General features: G+C 44.8%; 1 long non-coding RNA gene across 1 annotated transcript; it reads left to right on the forward strand.

Annotated features, from left to right (window-relative positions):
* The first annotated feature begins 455 nt into the window (after nucleotides 1-455).
* On the forward strand, nucleotides 456-11913 carry LOC148222418 (uncharacterized). Its single transcript, XR_015806171.1, has 3 exons — nucleotides 456-501; nucleotides 778-887; nucleotides 11838-11913. It is a non-coding gene; the product is annotated as an uncharacterized LOC148222418 (long non-coding RNA).
* Nucleotides 11914-16485: the final 4572 nt, after the last annotated feature.

Below are 16485 nucleotides of genomic sequence, written 5' to 3' on the forward strand. Positions count from 1 at the left end.
TGCTGCAATGATATTGCACAGTAAAATCCACTGCTCTGGCAGGACCAGCCCCTGATCCCACTGTGGCCAAAGCTCCTCCACCACAGATGCTCTGTGCCCAGAGCTGTCACTGCTGGGTGTCTTCTTTAATCTTTACACACAGCAGCAGCAGAGACCAGACAGCCCAGGGTGACTCCCAGAACGGTGGTGGCAAAAATATTTAGATTTTTTTTATCTTTGCCAAATCTGACTGATCCATCATCCTCCAGAGAGCAATGAGACCACCCCAAGGGCTGAGGGACAGCACCCACCCTCCCATCTGAGGGGGCTGGTGGCCTCCTGCCTGCTGCTTCCATCAGGAAAGTGGGGTAGGTAGCAAAATATGTCTGTTTTTAAAGGCCTGGAGAGGCCAGAATAATCCAAACTCAGGCTTGGCAAGGCACAGCATTGCAGCACATTCCTTCAGCACTGTAACTCCAGGCTGGGGCTGCACAGACAGACAGTGCTGGCGAGGCAGCAGGAGTTGAGTTTGTGTTTTTTGGGGGGAAAATAAAGATTAATGCACCAACTGTAAACTCAGGGTGGGGGAATTTCAGGAGAGCAAAAAAATTGTCCTGGGTTGTGCCAGGAATTAATATCCCAGTTCTTGTAAGAATTACAGTATTGTCTTTCCAGTATAGCCAGGGCTGAATAGTTCCTTCTCATCTGAAAGGAATAATCCCTCTCAGGCAGAATATCCAGACTTGGATGGCTTTGCTTTCGGGTACAGGTGTCCTGACTCTGTTCCTGAATCCACAGGGTGGAAGCAGTCCAGGGCTGCATGGAGCATCATTCCCCAGCACTCAGAGCAGCTGTTGGAGAAATGATCAGAAAGGAGAGTCACTGTTCCCTGGGACAACGGCATCGAGGTATTTCCTTGGATTTTGTTCCATTTCTGGAAAGCTCGGGTGTGTCCTGTGTGTTGCTTTTTAATGGATTTTCACTTCGGGCTGAGGGGAACAGGTGGACTGTTCCCAGAGCCTGGCTGGCTGTGATTAATTAAAATGAGGGGTGTGGGAACTTTAAAACCAGAAAGTGTGAGTGCAGGGGAAGGAGAAGAGGGGAGGTGAATGCTGAGTCCTGTGTTTTCTGCACATCAGCCACTGACCCGTCAGTCACAGCTGTGTCTGTGCAGCTTTTGGCAGCGACTGCAGGGGGACAGTGCAGCAGCTCTCCCTCACAGCTCCTTTCCACCGCCAGAACCATCACATTTTTATATAAATCCTCAGTTTTGTCTTTCTTTCCATGATCCTTCCAAAATAATTTTCAACTGGTTGTTGGAACCTTGAGGTGGCTTTTTGTGGGCTCAGAGTTGCAAGGTGCTCCTGGTCCCATCAGCCATTCAGACTGACCAAAAATGTTTGGGGGAATCTGGGGTAGAATTTGCTTAGGTCTGGATAAAAGTGCCATGACTACCCTTAAACAAAACTGGTTTAAATGTCTCCAAACCAGAATAATCCTGGCTACAGCAGCTCTCCAGGATATGGAGGAGGAATGTATTGACTGTGAGTTAAGAACCCAAAAATGTCCTATTGAATTCTCTACTGCGATTCAGTTACCATAAACAGAAATTAAAATAGTTTTTGGGCTCCCCACTGGCATGAGGAGAGTTACATACTGTTATGTTTTCCACAGGCAAACAGCCAAGCTCAGGCCAGAGTCGGTCTTGGTGCCTTTTATTTGGTGCAAAGGGAATCACAGAGCTGGGGCTTTCCCTCAAAGCCCTGCAATGAGCTCTCCCAAGGAATTCCTCACCCCAAACTGGGATGCCTCCAGCTCTGGAATGTTCAGGAGGATCCACATGTGGTGGGGCAGACAAGTGACAGCCCAGCCAGTCCTTGGGACTCATCTCTGCAGCCTCCTTCATACCCAGCAAAGCTGACTTAAAAGTTTACTTAAATGCTTCTTAATTTAAAAGTTTACTTAAGTTTTTCTTGATTTAATAATTTACTTCAATTTTTATCTTCTTACCTGTTCCCATGCAAATGTCCTGCTACACAACCCAACTCAGACCTGCTGAAGTGACCTCAGGAGCTTTGGGTTGAGAAAGGAGGAGGAAAAATGTGGCCAAGCTCTGCAATGTCCCTTTGGGAGAAGTGAGCTGGGGTCATTAATCCTCTACTCTGAATTTTCTGAGCCTCAGGTTTCCACCTTTAAGGGTACTGAGAGCATCTTCTAACTAGAACATAAAAGTCTTTTCCACCTGGGAATCTGTTGTTTTCCCTTCTTTTATGCTTTTCTTTTAAAGTCAAGAAAGATCCTTTGCAAAGGAATAAAGCCCCAAAATCAAAACAGCCAAAGACAACTAATTTATTCCCAAAACCTGGGGCTGTACCTCTGTGGGAGAGGTCCCAAAGTACCTGGACAGCTCATGAGAAGTGGTGCCAAGGGCAGCTTCTTGCTCCTCTTTTTCTCCAGGGGATTTTCTTCCTTGCTGCAGATGAAGGGCTCTGGGATGTTCCCTGTGGCACAGCCATTGGATTTATAGGATTGTGAAGGGTGAGGAAAGGCTTCCCTTTCACCCTTCAGGAAAGGACTGAGAAGATTTTGCTCTCATGGGGACACTTGAAAATTATTTTGGATCTCAACCTTTCCATAATCTGGTGTAAAGTGCTGAGATACCTCCCAGCTCTTATCCTCCTCCAGAGCAGATTCAACATTTGCAGAAGTGATGGGCAGTCCTGAATCCAGCAAAATCCAGCCTGGAGAGTATTCAGGGACCCGCAGGGAAACTGAGGCACTGGGTTTGGCCAGTGGTGGCAAAGGGCTCGAGCCCAAACTGTTCTCTAGGTGCTGCAGCTGTTGGTGAGCACACCTACGAGGTTTGCATACAAAGGTTCCTAGAGATTGGATAGAGAGCCTTGTGTAAAATCACCCACCAGGCTCTGCTGGGTAAGAGTTTCCACCCTGAACAACTGTCTGAGCATTCAGCTCACATAAATCTCAGCTCCATGCTCAGCTCCATCCCAGCTGACGCAGGCTGCTTGTTCATTCCAGCACATTGCTTGAGAAAAGCTTGCTGAAAAAAAAAAAAAAGAGAAGAAATAGGCAAAAGGACAAAAAGAAAAAAGGAAAAAAGCAGAAGATGCAGCCAAGACTTCAGTGATAAAATGGAGCAGAGGAGACTTGGAGTGCAGCACAGGACGTGGTGTGCTGGAATCAGGAGTGGCTCCTCAGAGATCAATGTTTGCTGCCCTGATGGTCCAAATGTCAAAGCACTGTGTCACCGAGGGGCAGAAATCCGTGATGGGATGGGATGTGCAGGCAGCAGAGGACAGTGCAAGAGGCTGGAAAAGGAAACGTACAGATCTTGTACCCAGATATTTGGTGGCTGCTGTTTCTGCTTTGCCTCTGCCTTCCATCTGTGTTCCTGTCCTTCTGTGTTTCACCCCCACTTTATCCCAGGGTTTCCTGGGTCTTGCCAGCAGAATTGTTGTCACTCTGGGTGATCTTGCCAGCTTCTTTCTAGGGCCTGCTGAGAGTCACCTTTTGTACCAAGCAAGGCATCACAGACCCATTTGTCTCTTCTCTGCCCAGGTTTTCCAGCACTGTGGGAGGCAGTCACTGGGAAACTCCTTTGCTTTCTCCTGTGTGTAGCTGGATGAAGGCTGGGAATTCTTTGTCTCCAATTCCAGACTGAGAAGCCATCAGTGATGAAGGCAACATCTGCTCTTCCTCCCCTTGTCCAGGAGAGACCTTGGGCACCAGCCTGTGAGTTTCAGGGTCACACAACTATCCCTGCTCACTCAGGGGTTACAAAGGCCTTACTGCCCACCTGTGAATTCCAAATTTCTACTCTACCTATTGTACCTCTCATTAACACTAAATATTATCTGTGCTGCCCAGTGCTAGCAGTGTCTGGCTTAATCTGGAGATACTCAGCAAAATTTATTTCATGTGTTACATGTTCATAGCAGGTCAGGCTTTAGCAGCTTTTGGGTTGCTTAGACACAAACATGGGTGTTTGTTTTTGGCCCTGGGATGAGCTTACTCACAGTTTTTATCTTGTCTGGTGAAGGCTTCTGTGTTGCTCTTTGCCCTGCGAGCCTGGCTTTGGCAATGATGATGAGGTGACAGAAAAGGTGACAGGAAAGGTGACAGGAAAGGTTTCTGCTTGCTTGGGAGACGACGGCAGTGGGAGCAGAAACTCATGGCTGGGAAAGCAGCAGGCTGCAAGCTACAAATCAGCTGCCAGAGCAAGGAAATGCTAAAACCCAACCCAGCCCAGGCTTTGCTCACAATCTGCTGGGAGCAGAGGCAAACCCAGGGTTCCCCTGCAAAGCAAACCCTGGGGACAGTCCCAGCAGGATGGATGGAGGTGTCAGCAGCCTGCTGCAAATCTGGGCCACATCAGCTCTTGCTAGCCACGAAAGCTGAGCCTTAGCAAAGCCCTGACATTAATTTTGAAGAGTGTGTTTGGTGTCCGGCCAAGGAGCTTTTTTTTCTTCCTCAAACTTTTCCACTACGACTGGCGGAGCTGCAGCAATGGGGAATTGCACAATGCTGGGTCCCAGGGCTCCAAAAACCAGGGAAAAGGCACAGAGCATCCCAGACTGCAGTAAGAATTAAGATGAAACTGTTCAATGATATAAATATATGGCATAAATTACTCCAGGTGTAAGGACTGTGGTTCTTTCATTGCTTCCTCTGTGAGAATTATCAGACAAACCAAGAAGCTGCAGGAGATATCAGGGAAAAGATGAGCTTTGGTTTGTTTTAGAAACTGCTCTTATTTTGTGTTTCTTCAGTGGGCAGGAGAATCTTTCCCCCTTTGCTCTCTGCAGCCTTTTCTTGATGAATGATTAGAGATTAAGAGACCTCCTGTAGATTTGTGCTGGGTAATTTGTTGGCTGTTTTGTAGTGCAGAGAAATTTAGGTGAGATAAACCTCTGGCTCCATGTCATTTGGAAGGATCATGACCCCCACTCCCTTGACACAGCAGTAAGACCAAAAGAACGATTTTTATTAGGCTTTAGAGAATAATTTAATGATTTAATTTTGATCATGATTACCCATACTCACCAGGCACAGCAAAAATCAGGTAGGCACCCAAATCTTCATCTTCCCCCTTTATCCTCCCCATCTGGTGTTCATCTGGTCACAGAAAGACAATAACAGTCTTTGGGGAGATGAAGAAAGAGAAACTAACACCAAGAAGATAATTACAGTGGGGTTATGGAGGTCAGGAGAACATCTTAAAGTAATAAGGAGAGTGGGGAGCTGCATTAGTTGAGTCAACAAAACCTTTGCAGGAGAGGACAAATTCTCTGTTTCATTATTGAGCTTTATTTCACCCCAAAGTTTAAACCAGTGATGCTTCTGCTGTAACTCACTTGCTGTGGCAGGTTTTGTATTGGCTTTCAGATTACAGAGTTTTCATTGCTGAATTTACAGAAAACAGCGTGGGGATTTTAGTGAGAGCTGGTGCAAGGAGAGGGGAAATAAGAGAAAGTTCTGTGCAAAAGCTTGCAGGAATATCCAACTGAAGAGCTTTTGATTTAAAGTTCAGACATGTAACGCTCTCCCCAAGTTACCTACAATAAATTTTAAGCTGATCTTATAGTTTTGATGATATACTTTTTTATGATACATTTCATGCCTCATTTCCAGGCAGATTTACAGCCCTTACACAATGCTGGATGAGTGACTCCACATGCTTCATGTCAACAAGTTCTCTTCCTTTTTTTTTTTTAATCCCCTGAAACTCCTGCTGGTTAAAATTAAGCTGTATTGCAGTCAGAGTGCATTTACTCTTGTCATTTTTGAACTGATTTTGGTCATCATTTGGTGAAAATTGCCCCAAGAGCTTTGGCTTTACAGATGGATGGCAATGGACAAGGGCTGGCATCCTTAGAAATCCCAAAATTGAAACTGGGTCTTTCTTAATTTTTTTTTGACCACCTGAGTTTTGACATGATTAAAGAATGAGGTGAAGCCTATCCTACACCTACAAGGTGCCTTTTCCAAAATAATCTCACCCACAGAAACAGAGAGAAATCAATGTCACCTTTCACAGTCTTACAGATGTGAAAATATCTACAAATGCAGAGTAGCCAACAATAACTTAGCACAAATCATGAGCTGTTGGAAAGAAAAATACCCTTACACTGGGCTTGGAATAAATGCTGTGGCTTGGAGATGAGCATGGATTTTGTCCTGGCTGATGCTTTGGGTGCCATCACCAACCCCAAAGGGTTACACCTGTCAAAGCCAGCAACAATAAGCAAAACACTATGTTTATTTCATTTCTGAATAAACACAGCAATATTTATATTTCTTTCCAACACCCTCAGGAGCTTCAAGGTTTGACTGAGGCTGCTAGGACAGTGTTGCCTTGGCACATTCACAGACATGGGGCAGCAGGAGTCAGCAGGAGCAGGAGGAATCTGCCCAGGATGTCACATCACAGCATGCTGCAACCACGCTGTACCTGACTCACGCAGAATGTGGCTTTTTTTTTGCCAGTTTGCCCTGAAATATGGAAATTTAGGCCATTAATACCTAAAGGGGAATAAGTGTGGGGTGTTGCAAGGCTGAGAGCTGTGCCCACAGCAGCAGGAAAGGAGAGGCTGAATCAGAGGAGGAAGGGATGATGCTGGGATCATCCAGGCAGGTTATCCCCCTGGGATGTTTCAGCCTGGTGGCACGGTGATCCTCTCCTGTCCCTCATGCAGACACAGGAACACTGCTGGGATCACGAATCCCTGCTGGGTCCAGCAGCCCTGGACGGACACTGCCTGGATTCCATCCAAATTTTGCCTCCTCAGTGAGGCAGGAAGCATTCCAGGCATGGAAAACCACCTGGTTTTTCCTGGGAGCTGTTCTTGTTTTCCAAACTCGGGGGCAGCAGCAGTGGAGGGACACTGGGAATGGGCTGGCACATGCACCCAGTGCCCAGCACACCTGGAGCCAGCATCCCTGGGGTGCTCCCTGCTCCCACAGTGGGCAGGGCCAGCAGCAGCTGCTTTTCAGGGAGCAGAGGTTTAAGTGTTTGACAGGAGCAAAGCCTGTCCCAGCAGCTCCTGCTGGCACTGGGGACACACAGGGAGCTGTTCCTCTGCTGCTTTTCCAGTCCCACACCTCTGGCTCTGGGGATCAAGGGCTCCAAGGCACAGGGAAAAGCCTCTGCTCAAGGAGAGAACATCCTGTTAAAATATTTTCTCTCTATAAAAGTGACAGCGACTTCTTTCAGGCCTCTGCCCGACTGTTCATGAAGAAAAGCTAAGAACAAATTCCTCATCTGCAGCATATTTCTCTTTACGACCTGAAAAGCAGTTTATGGATTTTCTTCAGGCAGAACTGATTTATCCCACACCTCCCTCCACTCCCAGGAGAGGTCTGTCTTCTCTCTTTTATTTCTTTAAGCTTTGCCTTTCCATATTGTTCCCTTTCAGCAGCCCAAACACTGCCTGGGCATCCTCTCACTGCTTTGCACCCAATCCCTGCAATTAGGAGCACTTTTGTTTTTTCCTCTGGTCCTCCTCTTGCTTTGATGATGGGGTTTTAAGCAGCAAAGAAAAGCCCAGCCAGATCTCCCCCAAGCTGGATTTTAAACCATTTTTCTGCATGTCACAAAGAACCAAGTGCTTGATCAGTCCCTTTCTGCCTTTTTTTTTCCCCATGTGGGATGTTGCATCTTTCCATGTGTGAGTTAAGTCTGTTGTGGAGTGGCTGGAAAAGTTGCTGTGGAGACAACTCACATATTAAAATTCAAAAGGAGAGGAATTAAGACAATTTCTATACTCCAAAGATAAAAAAAATGGGAAAAAAACCCCCTAGACTGTGGGTCACAAATTCACTGACCAGGTTGTCAAAACCTGGGAAAGCTCTTTTGAACAGCTTGAAAACAAAAGTTTCTTTGTTTTAATTCATGCTTTCCAGCAAAGGCCCAACATCCTTTTCCACAGCAGGAAGAAATATTTTCAGTTCATTTCCCTGACAGCTGTTATACCTTGTATATTCTCCTTTCCTTCAAATCCTCTCTTAACACCATTAACAAATCTTCCCAGTCCTGTTCTCCCCAGGAAGTGTTTGTATTTGTTTGTACACTGATAATTTTCTTGTCTTTTTTCCCTAATTTTTCCCTAAGTTAAAGCTATAAATTTTTCAGGGTGAAGAAAAGAGCTACATTTTGAGTTTCTTTTTGAAATCGTTGACTTTTTTCTGGGTTAGATCACCAAGAAAAAAGGGCAGCAGAGGTACTGTGTGCTCCGTGCAAGTTCACATTTAGAGAAATTTTGGGTTTTAATATTTTTGCATTTGAAAGCAGAGGATGGTTTAAGGACAGGATTCTCTGGAGCTCCTCAGCTCTCTGCCTCTCAGCTGTCCATCACCTCCAGATGTTTTTTTGGCGTTATTCCTTTGCAGTTGTCTCTCCCCAGCTGCCCAGAACCAACGAAATGCCCAAATGTGCTGAGGCTCCTGTGGTTTGTCCCTCGTCCAAGAAGCCTTCCCAAGGCACCTGAGTGAGCTGAAAATGCAAATGCAATGTGGAATTGGCAGCAGCCTGCACTGGACAGGGATGAGATCTCCAGAACAGATTCACCTCCTTTTCCTGCTGATCTCTCTGAGTCTGTCACAGTTTGTTATCCCAAAGAGATGCTCTGGAGAGCTGTTATAGCTGCAGCCTCTGATGTGTGCAGAGAAAATGCTCAAATTTGTGTGCAAAATGTGTGGGAGTGGAAGCAAGCCAAGAGTTATGGAAACAGGCAGGTATTAATGAAATTATTTATAAAATGATGATCTTTGCAGTGTCTCCTTCCCTGCAGAGATGGGGTTTGGCCATGGCAATGGTAGCTCTGTGCATATTTATCAGGGTCTAAGAGCTCACATGATCCTGAACTTTAGAATTTGTGAAAATATTTACATTTTCACTGTTTTCTGTTAGCTACCCTGACAGAAAAACCAACAGAGGAGTCCAGCAGTAATGAAAGCAAAGGTGGTGTTGGTATCTAGTTCAGCAAGAATAAATTTATTTCCTTCCAGTGGTGTTCCAGGAAAAGTGGTAACAATGACAGATATAAAGATAATTTTGCCTATTATTATGTGATGACAATCTTATTCCTTTCCTAACATATCTAATATTTCCAGCCTGCTTTTCCACAGAGCTCTAGCAAAGGTTTGATTATTTCCAACTGGAGGAACACATAAAATAGCAGAGAGCTGCTGCACTCAGTAGTGCCTCATGGCTGGTGGTCTGGCAGATGATCCATAGGAACACTTGGAGGAAAAGCATCTTGGAGAGCTTCAAAAGCCTTTCTTAGAAATGGATATATGTGTGATTCCATCCCCTCCTCTGCCCCAGCCATGACAAATAAACGCCACCAGTGTCAGGAAGAGCAGTTCTGCTGAAGGGCAGCAGCAGCTCGCTCAAAAAAGGGATTACAGCTGAAATCTGGATGTAAAACCCTGCCTGCCCTGCCCAGGGAAGAGGGGAAATGTTTTCAGGGAAAGGGATGTCACAGAGAAAGAAAACCCAAAGTGTTTCCTGCCCTCATGCCAAGTTTTTCTTTCTCTCCTGTGGAAAGGTTGACCCCTTTTCCTTGGGGGATGATGTACAACCCCATAAAGAAGGAACAGAGCCCTCATCCCTCAGCCACATCACACCAGACAAAGCCTTTGCTTTGTCTATGTAGGTTTTGTCCAGGAGCAGAGGAATTAATGAGCAGCATAATTAATTTCTGTTTGAATTTTTCGGATCATCCAACGAAGACTGTAAGTAATAACTGCATGAGTAAGTGCAGAAGAAAAGAGATACATTGTGGTGTCTGCTGCAAGCTGTATTTTTCTGGAAACAATGACTAATCCTGCTTTTCCAGCCGAGGATTTGATGTACATCCAGGCTGTGTGCATGAATCAGTGCTGACAACCAGCAAACTGCAACTCTTGCTGCTCCTGCAGCTCTCTGGGCTGGAAGGATGTGATTCCCTTCCTCTTGGACCCTTTGGATTGCTGCTGCTGCTGGGGAGGAGGGCACCAGAGGGTTTGTCAGGGTCCCCCCGTGGTGTCACCACCCAAAGGTGTGGCAGATGTCACCTGAGGGTTTGCTCACCTGCTGTGGTGGGACTGTGACACACCCAGGGCACCCAACCCATGGTGAGCACTGCTGGTGGTGCTGATCACACCCAAATTACACACAGGAATTATGCTGCAATTCAGGGGAATCATCACCCTTTATGTCTGTAATCCAGGGGATTTTAAAGGAAGGTTAAGGCTGTAGGGACAGGAGTGAAGGGTTGCTCATGCAACAGCAATCCCATCTTCTAAACAGCTCCAGGAGCAGCTGTTTAATAGAATTAAATAGTGTTAATCGTGTTCAATAGAATTTACCTTGCTTCAACAGCCTCCCCAGCTGGAAGAGCCTGAGATTACCCAGAAAAATAAAAATGACCATGGAAGAGGAGGGCTGTACCCAATATCTGCCCTTGCAGCACCACATTTCCACAGGGAGCAGACGGGGGAGACTGGAGCTGCTCTGGAAAGACACTTGCCAAAAAAGCCAGAGATTTTCACCATTTTTAATGTCAATTCACGTGCCTTTATGTTTTTCCTAAATTCTATTTTTCAGTGTGGTGCAAAAAATCTATCAAGGACCTCATTTTCCAGTGGTTTGTCAGTATAAAAAGTGCCATTCCCACCCAGCCTGTTGTTCCCAGAGTAAATATGTTTTTAGGCACAGAGCAATATAATCCTACAGATTTGCAGAGAAGCTGCAAACCCTCCTGGCAGTGCCTGAGGCAACATAAAGGCTCTGTTTCCATCACTCCTATTTGTGGAAAACCAAAGGCCATTTATCTCCTCGATTCTCCTGAGATTTTTCTATAGCTTAGTCAATAACCATGAATTACTGCTTGGTTGAGTTATTTTAGGGAAAATAGGATAGGATGGGAAGAGGATGTGCCTCAGCAAACAACCAGTGTCTCTAGCCTGGCTTCCAAAGTGAGGCCCTCTCCCCTTCCCATTGCAAAAATGAGACTTTCATTTAAAACTTCTTTGATTAGGAGCGAGTCTGGGGTTTGCATTGCTGATCTCTGGCTCCTGAAAGGATTCCAGCCACACTCCCCTAAAGCTGCTGGTCCTGGGAAGTGCTGGATTGTTGCCATTGGGAATTTCAGCCAGAGGTGAAGGAATTATCAAATGGGAATGTACAGAGAGCTGGGACAGGGAGAAGATGCAGGAACCTCCCAACCCTGGTGGCTGCTCAGTGTCCCTCAGTCCTGCCAGGGATAGGCACGATATTTTTTTTTTCCCCATAGATATTGTGTCATTGTAAAGCTTTTATTGAGCAATTCTAGTCATTAAAAAAAAAAAAATTTAAAAAAAAAAAAAAAGAAGAAAAAAAAAAAGGAATATTTAAATCTTCCTGATTGAAGCAAGAGCAATTCCTTGTGGTTTAACTGGTTAGACTTGAGCTATGTGCTGGCACACACAGCTCTGGAGCAGAGCTGGGGGATGCATCCCTGGCACTGAGACTTTTTGGGGTGTCCTGGGTGTCCCTCAAAGTGCTCCAGGATCCTCCAGGGATCACCTCGTGGTTTTGTACCTCAGCCGAGGGTTGCTGCTGCTCTTGTCAGGAGATTTGCCCATCACCAGGGACACTTTGGCAACCCCAGAGCTGTTATTTGATTGATTTGTTTACCCTGCAATAAACACCCTCCTATTTATTTCTGCCCTCAGCACCTCACCTCAGTTTGTAGGGAGCTTCATGTTTCTGAAGTGCTTTGGCAAAAGTGGAGGGAGAAGTGGAGTTATTTCTGGTTTTGTTTTAAAAAGAAACACCCTGAAAGGCAGATTATTTATTTATTTTATTTTATTTCTAGGAGAAGATGCTGAGGGACGTGTAAACCACTCTGCAAGATCATCCCAGGAAAGGAACTAAAGGAGGCAGAAATTAGGTACAGTTCTTCCCTCATTATTTTTTGGTAATAATTATTTGTAGAAAATCAAGCTTCTAGATAAAATACTCTAGCTTTTGAGATGATACAATATTTTAAAATTAAAAAAAAAAAAAAAAAAAAGAAACTCCCTTCATTGGAAAGTTCTAAGAAGCAGGGAATGAAAGGAAGTTCCTGATCTTTTTCCTATGGAAGATTTTCCCCTACTCCATATCTGAACGGATGTTTTAAATTACATGATGACTTTGTAGTAATTTCTGCTGGGAGTTCAGTAGTTCCTGGGTTTGCTGTCAAGAAGAGCTGTCTAATCTCCCTGTAGCTTCTCTAATTAGGCTGTAAGTTTGCAAGAAAGGACGTCAGTCTCAGATTTTTCTGCTCCATTGGATGATTTCCCATTTTATCAGGGCAGCAGGGGCTGCACTGTGCAGCTCTTGGGAGGTTTTTTCCTATTTTTGCTGCAAGTTTAAGAGGCATTTTAATGAAATCATACTGCCAGAGTCACCTTTTCTTCATTTGATCTTTTCTCATCTCAGCAGCTCAGTGAGTTGTTCAGGATATCTGAAATCTTTATGACAATTGTTTTGTTACAATTGGCCTGCCTTAAGAAAGAGTGACAGGATTTGGGTCAATTCTTTGTTTCCATAGCACCAAATTGGGTTTGTAGGGGATTCACCAAGAGGAAAGGTGTGCTGGTCAGAGGTGAGATGATATTTGGCTGGACAGATATTCTTCAATTGCTTTTCTGAAGGTATAAATGTGGATCATTCTCTAGGGAAATTATCTGTAAATAGGATATATTCTATGCCTTGAAGGTTTTGTCATTTTAGAGATGTTGTAATTGAAAGCAGATAAACTGAAGTCTACCTTTTATATCCAACACAAAAGAAGTAGAAATCATCTCCCTGAATACAATTACTGAAGTAATTATAATAAATATTAATGTCATTATAATGCCCCCTTGCTCAAGTTCTTACTCTGGCTCAGAGCCTTTGCCTTCCAGCTCTCCCTTCCACAGAATTTCCCAGATTTATTAAACTATTCCCATGTGTTCCAGGGGAATAACTGAGGTTTTGGGACTTATCTTGGGCAGCTGTTTGTGCCTGGATCCTCCTTGGTGACTCTTGCTGCTGCTGGATGTCACTGCTGTCCTTGTGAAGAGCAGAGGGCCAGGTTAATCAGCCCTGACTCAAATGGAAACTAAAGCCAGTTTGTTTCTTTTAAAAAGGGGCTTAAATTGCTGCTCTGGCCAGGAAGGAGCTGCAGGAGTGTCATTTGTTCCAATGTTGGCTCCTGGGAGATGCAGCAGACAGAAAGAGATTCAGCTTTGGGTTTTAATCCTCTGCACCAAGACTTGTGTGCTGTAACAAAACCCCATGCAGGTCATAAATGTGCACCAATCCATTTTTACAGAGCTCAGGGAACTCTGAGGGGGTTTTTGCTGCTGCTCTGAGCTGTGTTAACAATCTGCTGTGGTGCCTCAGCCCCAGAGACAGAAGAAATCCTGGCAATAAAAACATTTCCTCCAGTAACACCTTCACTGCTGGCACTGCTGTAGCTCACATGAAAGCAGCTCCCCATTACAGAGGACACATCTCCCAGGCAGTTTTAGCACATGGAAACCACAAAATAAAATTAAAAAAAAAATTAAAAAAGCAAATGAGGGCTGAAGCATGACATTTCCACCTCCACATACAGGAAATAAGAATGGTTCAGTAGCGCTGGCACGAAAGGGACTGAGCTCAGCTCTATCATCTCGGGAAAGCAATAAACACCCATCTCTGAGCAGAGCTGGAGGTCACCCTGCTCTTCCTGCACACCCACTGTGCTTCTCCTGATCCTGTCTCCTGCCATCCCACGGAGGAGCTGCAATAACAAGGATGTCCTGCAGTGCATAGGAGATTGCTGAGGCATGGGACTCGTTTTATCCATAGCACAGCAAAAAGAAAAAAATAAAAAACCCACTCCAAAAAACTCCTTCAGCTTCCAAAGGAAATTCCAGAATAAAGGAATAGAGGTGGTCTGCTGGATGGGCTCCAAGCACAGTTAGGGCAATGGAAGGGGAAGGTTTTCATGGAGATTTTTGTTTTTCCATACCTGGAAGAGGGAAGGTGGCTTGCAGAACATGGGCAGAATTTTGCTTGCAACTTCTAATTTTCATTTTTCATAGAATCACAGAATGATTTGGGTTGTAAGAGACTTTACAGAACATCTGACTTCAGCCTTCATATTGCCCAGATATTTCATACTTCATGTTTCATATATGTATTAATAAAGAGCAGGTACAGAGATGAGTTTTTGTTGTGGCATTCAAGTTACCAGGGTCCTAAGAGCTCAGATTTCAGCCTTAAATTTCATTGCCAAAAGGAAATATTCAATGCAAGCTGTGGTAATACTGGCATGGGTTCTGTGGATCTCTCAGAAGGGACCTCACCTGCTGGGAATGCTCCTGCCTTTCCAACTCTCCTTCTTTTTGCTGTCCCTGGAAGAACCTTGTGAGCAAATCTATGTTTTCATTCCTGGAAGACAGAAGTCTTGGAGGAATGTCTTCCTTTGCTCCTCAAAGGGCTGTATTAGAGAATATGAATTGTGTTTTGTCCTGTGGCTGGGGAGGTCAGAAGGGGGCACCTCTCTGGAGACAGAAATCACAAAATCCCAGGTTTGCTTCTGCTGAATCCAGAGATTCTGTGTGGGATGGGATCGTGGGTTTGTTGTTCAGCAGGGCTGGTTAACAGCACTTCAGCTTTCAGGAAAGGCAAGGCAAGAAATTCCTTCTCCTTATTGTTTGTTCTCCAGGATGGAATTCAGTGTCTGAGGGTCCTGCCCAACTTCATGGGCAGATTGTTTCCTGGATGTCTTGAAACTGATGACCTGGAGCAGAGAGAACTTGGGTTTTTCCTCCTGCAGCTGTGAGGGACAGGAATACTGATCTTCCATTGTTATTCCCTGGAATTCACATCCCTTTCTGAATTAGCTCCTCCAGGCCGATTTTTAATTTTAAACAGGTTTAGCACTTCCAAGTGCTGGCCAAGACTCTCCCTTCCAGAGATGGAGCAACTTCAGGGATGGCATTCCTATCAAAATGAGAGGTACCAAAAATCAAAATCCTATCAGGGGTGACATGAGTTATCAAAAATTCTCCTCAACAGGTGCCATGTGCAGCATCGTCCTGCCCAGTCCAGCTTTGGATCTTTGTGGAAAACCAGTTTGTTCTGCAGGTGTTTGAGGACAGGTTTTACAGCAGGATGCTTCTGTCAGTGGTGACCTTTCAGGAATGCTGCTGGAAGAAAATCCTGCCAAACACCCCTGAATGGAGAGGTGTGGGTGTTAACAACCCTCACTGCTCACTGGAATGGACTGGAGGCACTGGGAGTGGGTTTTGGTTAAATGATTTATCCTCCCTTTCACCACTTCCTCCATATCTGCCTCTCTTGGACCATACCTGGTGGCAGGCATGTCAGACACAGTTAGTTTGATGTGGGATTATTTTATGTCTATCCATCTGAAAACAATTGTCATGAAACAGCAAAACCTTAGTATTTCCCAGTGTTTATTTAATATTTTCCTCTTGGCTTCTTGTCCTTAATGCAGCAATTGAAAGTAAAAGAAATATCTTGCACTTAGCTTGCACTTTCTCCTCCTGCTGACTCTTCTATTTTAATTCAAATTTGGGGGATTTCTCTGGAAAACAAGTATGAATAAAGTACTTAATGAAAGCTCACATGGTAGTTTAACTTTTCAGAGTCCAGCACTGCTGTAGTTTATTTACTTGCCAAGTAATTACCAGTTTGAAATTGCAGTTCTACTCCCAAGATTTAGGGCAGTCAAATTAAACAGGAGAGATCATCCTCAAGGTCAGGCAGGTCTGAGAGACTTTAAAGTCCTTGTTCCTGATGTGGAGAGGGCACAGACTCATCCAGGTCAGTGGGGAATTTGTCTTTCCTTGTACCAAATTCTCCAGCCAAGTGTGGGAGATGTGTGAGGCTCTCTGGTTTTCTGTTTGCTACCCAGGTGATGTCAGCCAAGTTACTTTTAGCTGGGGCACAACAATTAGTCCTATTTTATTCCTCCTTAAGTGGTTTAATTAAATTTTTTACAGCTTCAAACCCCATACTCAAGTGCCAGGGAAATCTAAATTTCCATCAGTAAATGTTCTTAAACAGCTAAAAAATACCTGTGCCCTTAAATTTACTTAAACTGTGGCAGTGATGAGGAGATGGAAGTTTTAAATGTAGTAATAGGATAATAAGAGAAGGCTGTATCACCTGGAGAACTGTCTTGGGGCAGGCTTGAAGAGTGGCCTGGAGGAGCTGGGAATGCAGAGGTGAGGTAATTTGGGAGAAAACCCTGTCTGAGCCTTTACTCAGCTATGAAACCTTGGCTTTTTCTGAAGGATTTATTGAAACAGACAGCAATCCCACAGCTCTGCCTTTCCCGTGGTTTTGTCACAGTGCTGTGGGAGATGCAGGTTTGTCCAGGCAGCCTTAATTTCCTGAGGTTATGGAAAAAAATACCCTTAGTGTTCAGATCCTGGGAATATCACGGGATCACAGAAAGGTTTGGGTTGGAAGGGACC

The sequence above is a fragment of the Sturnus vulgaris genome, chromosome 12 (genome assembly GCF_052056855.1).
Source record: "Sturnus vulgaris isolate bStuVul1 chromosome 12, bStuVul1.hap1, whole genome shotgun sequence".
In the NCBI taxonomy this organism is placed as follows: Eukaryota; Metazoa; Chordata; class Aves; order Passeriformes; family Sturnidae; genus Sturnus; species Sturnus vulgaris.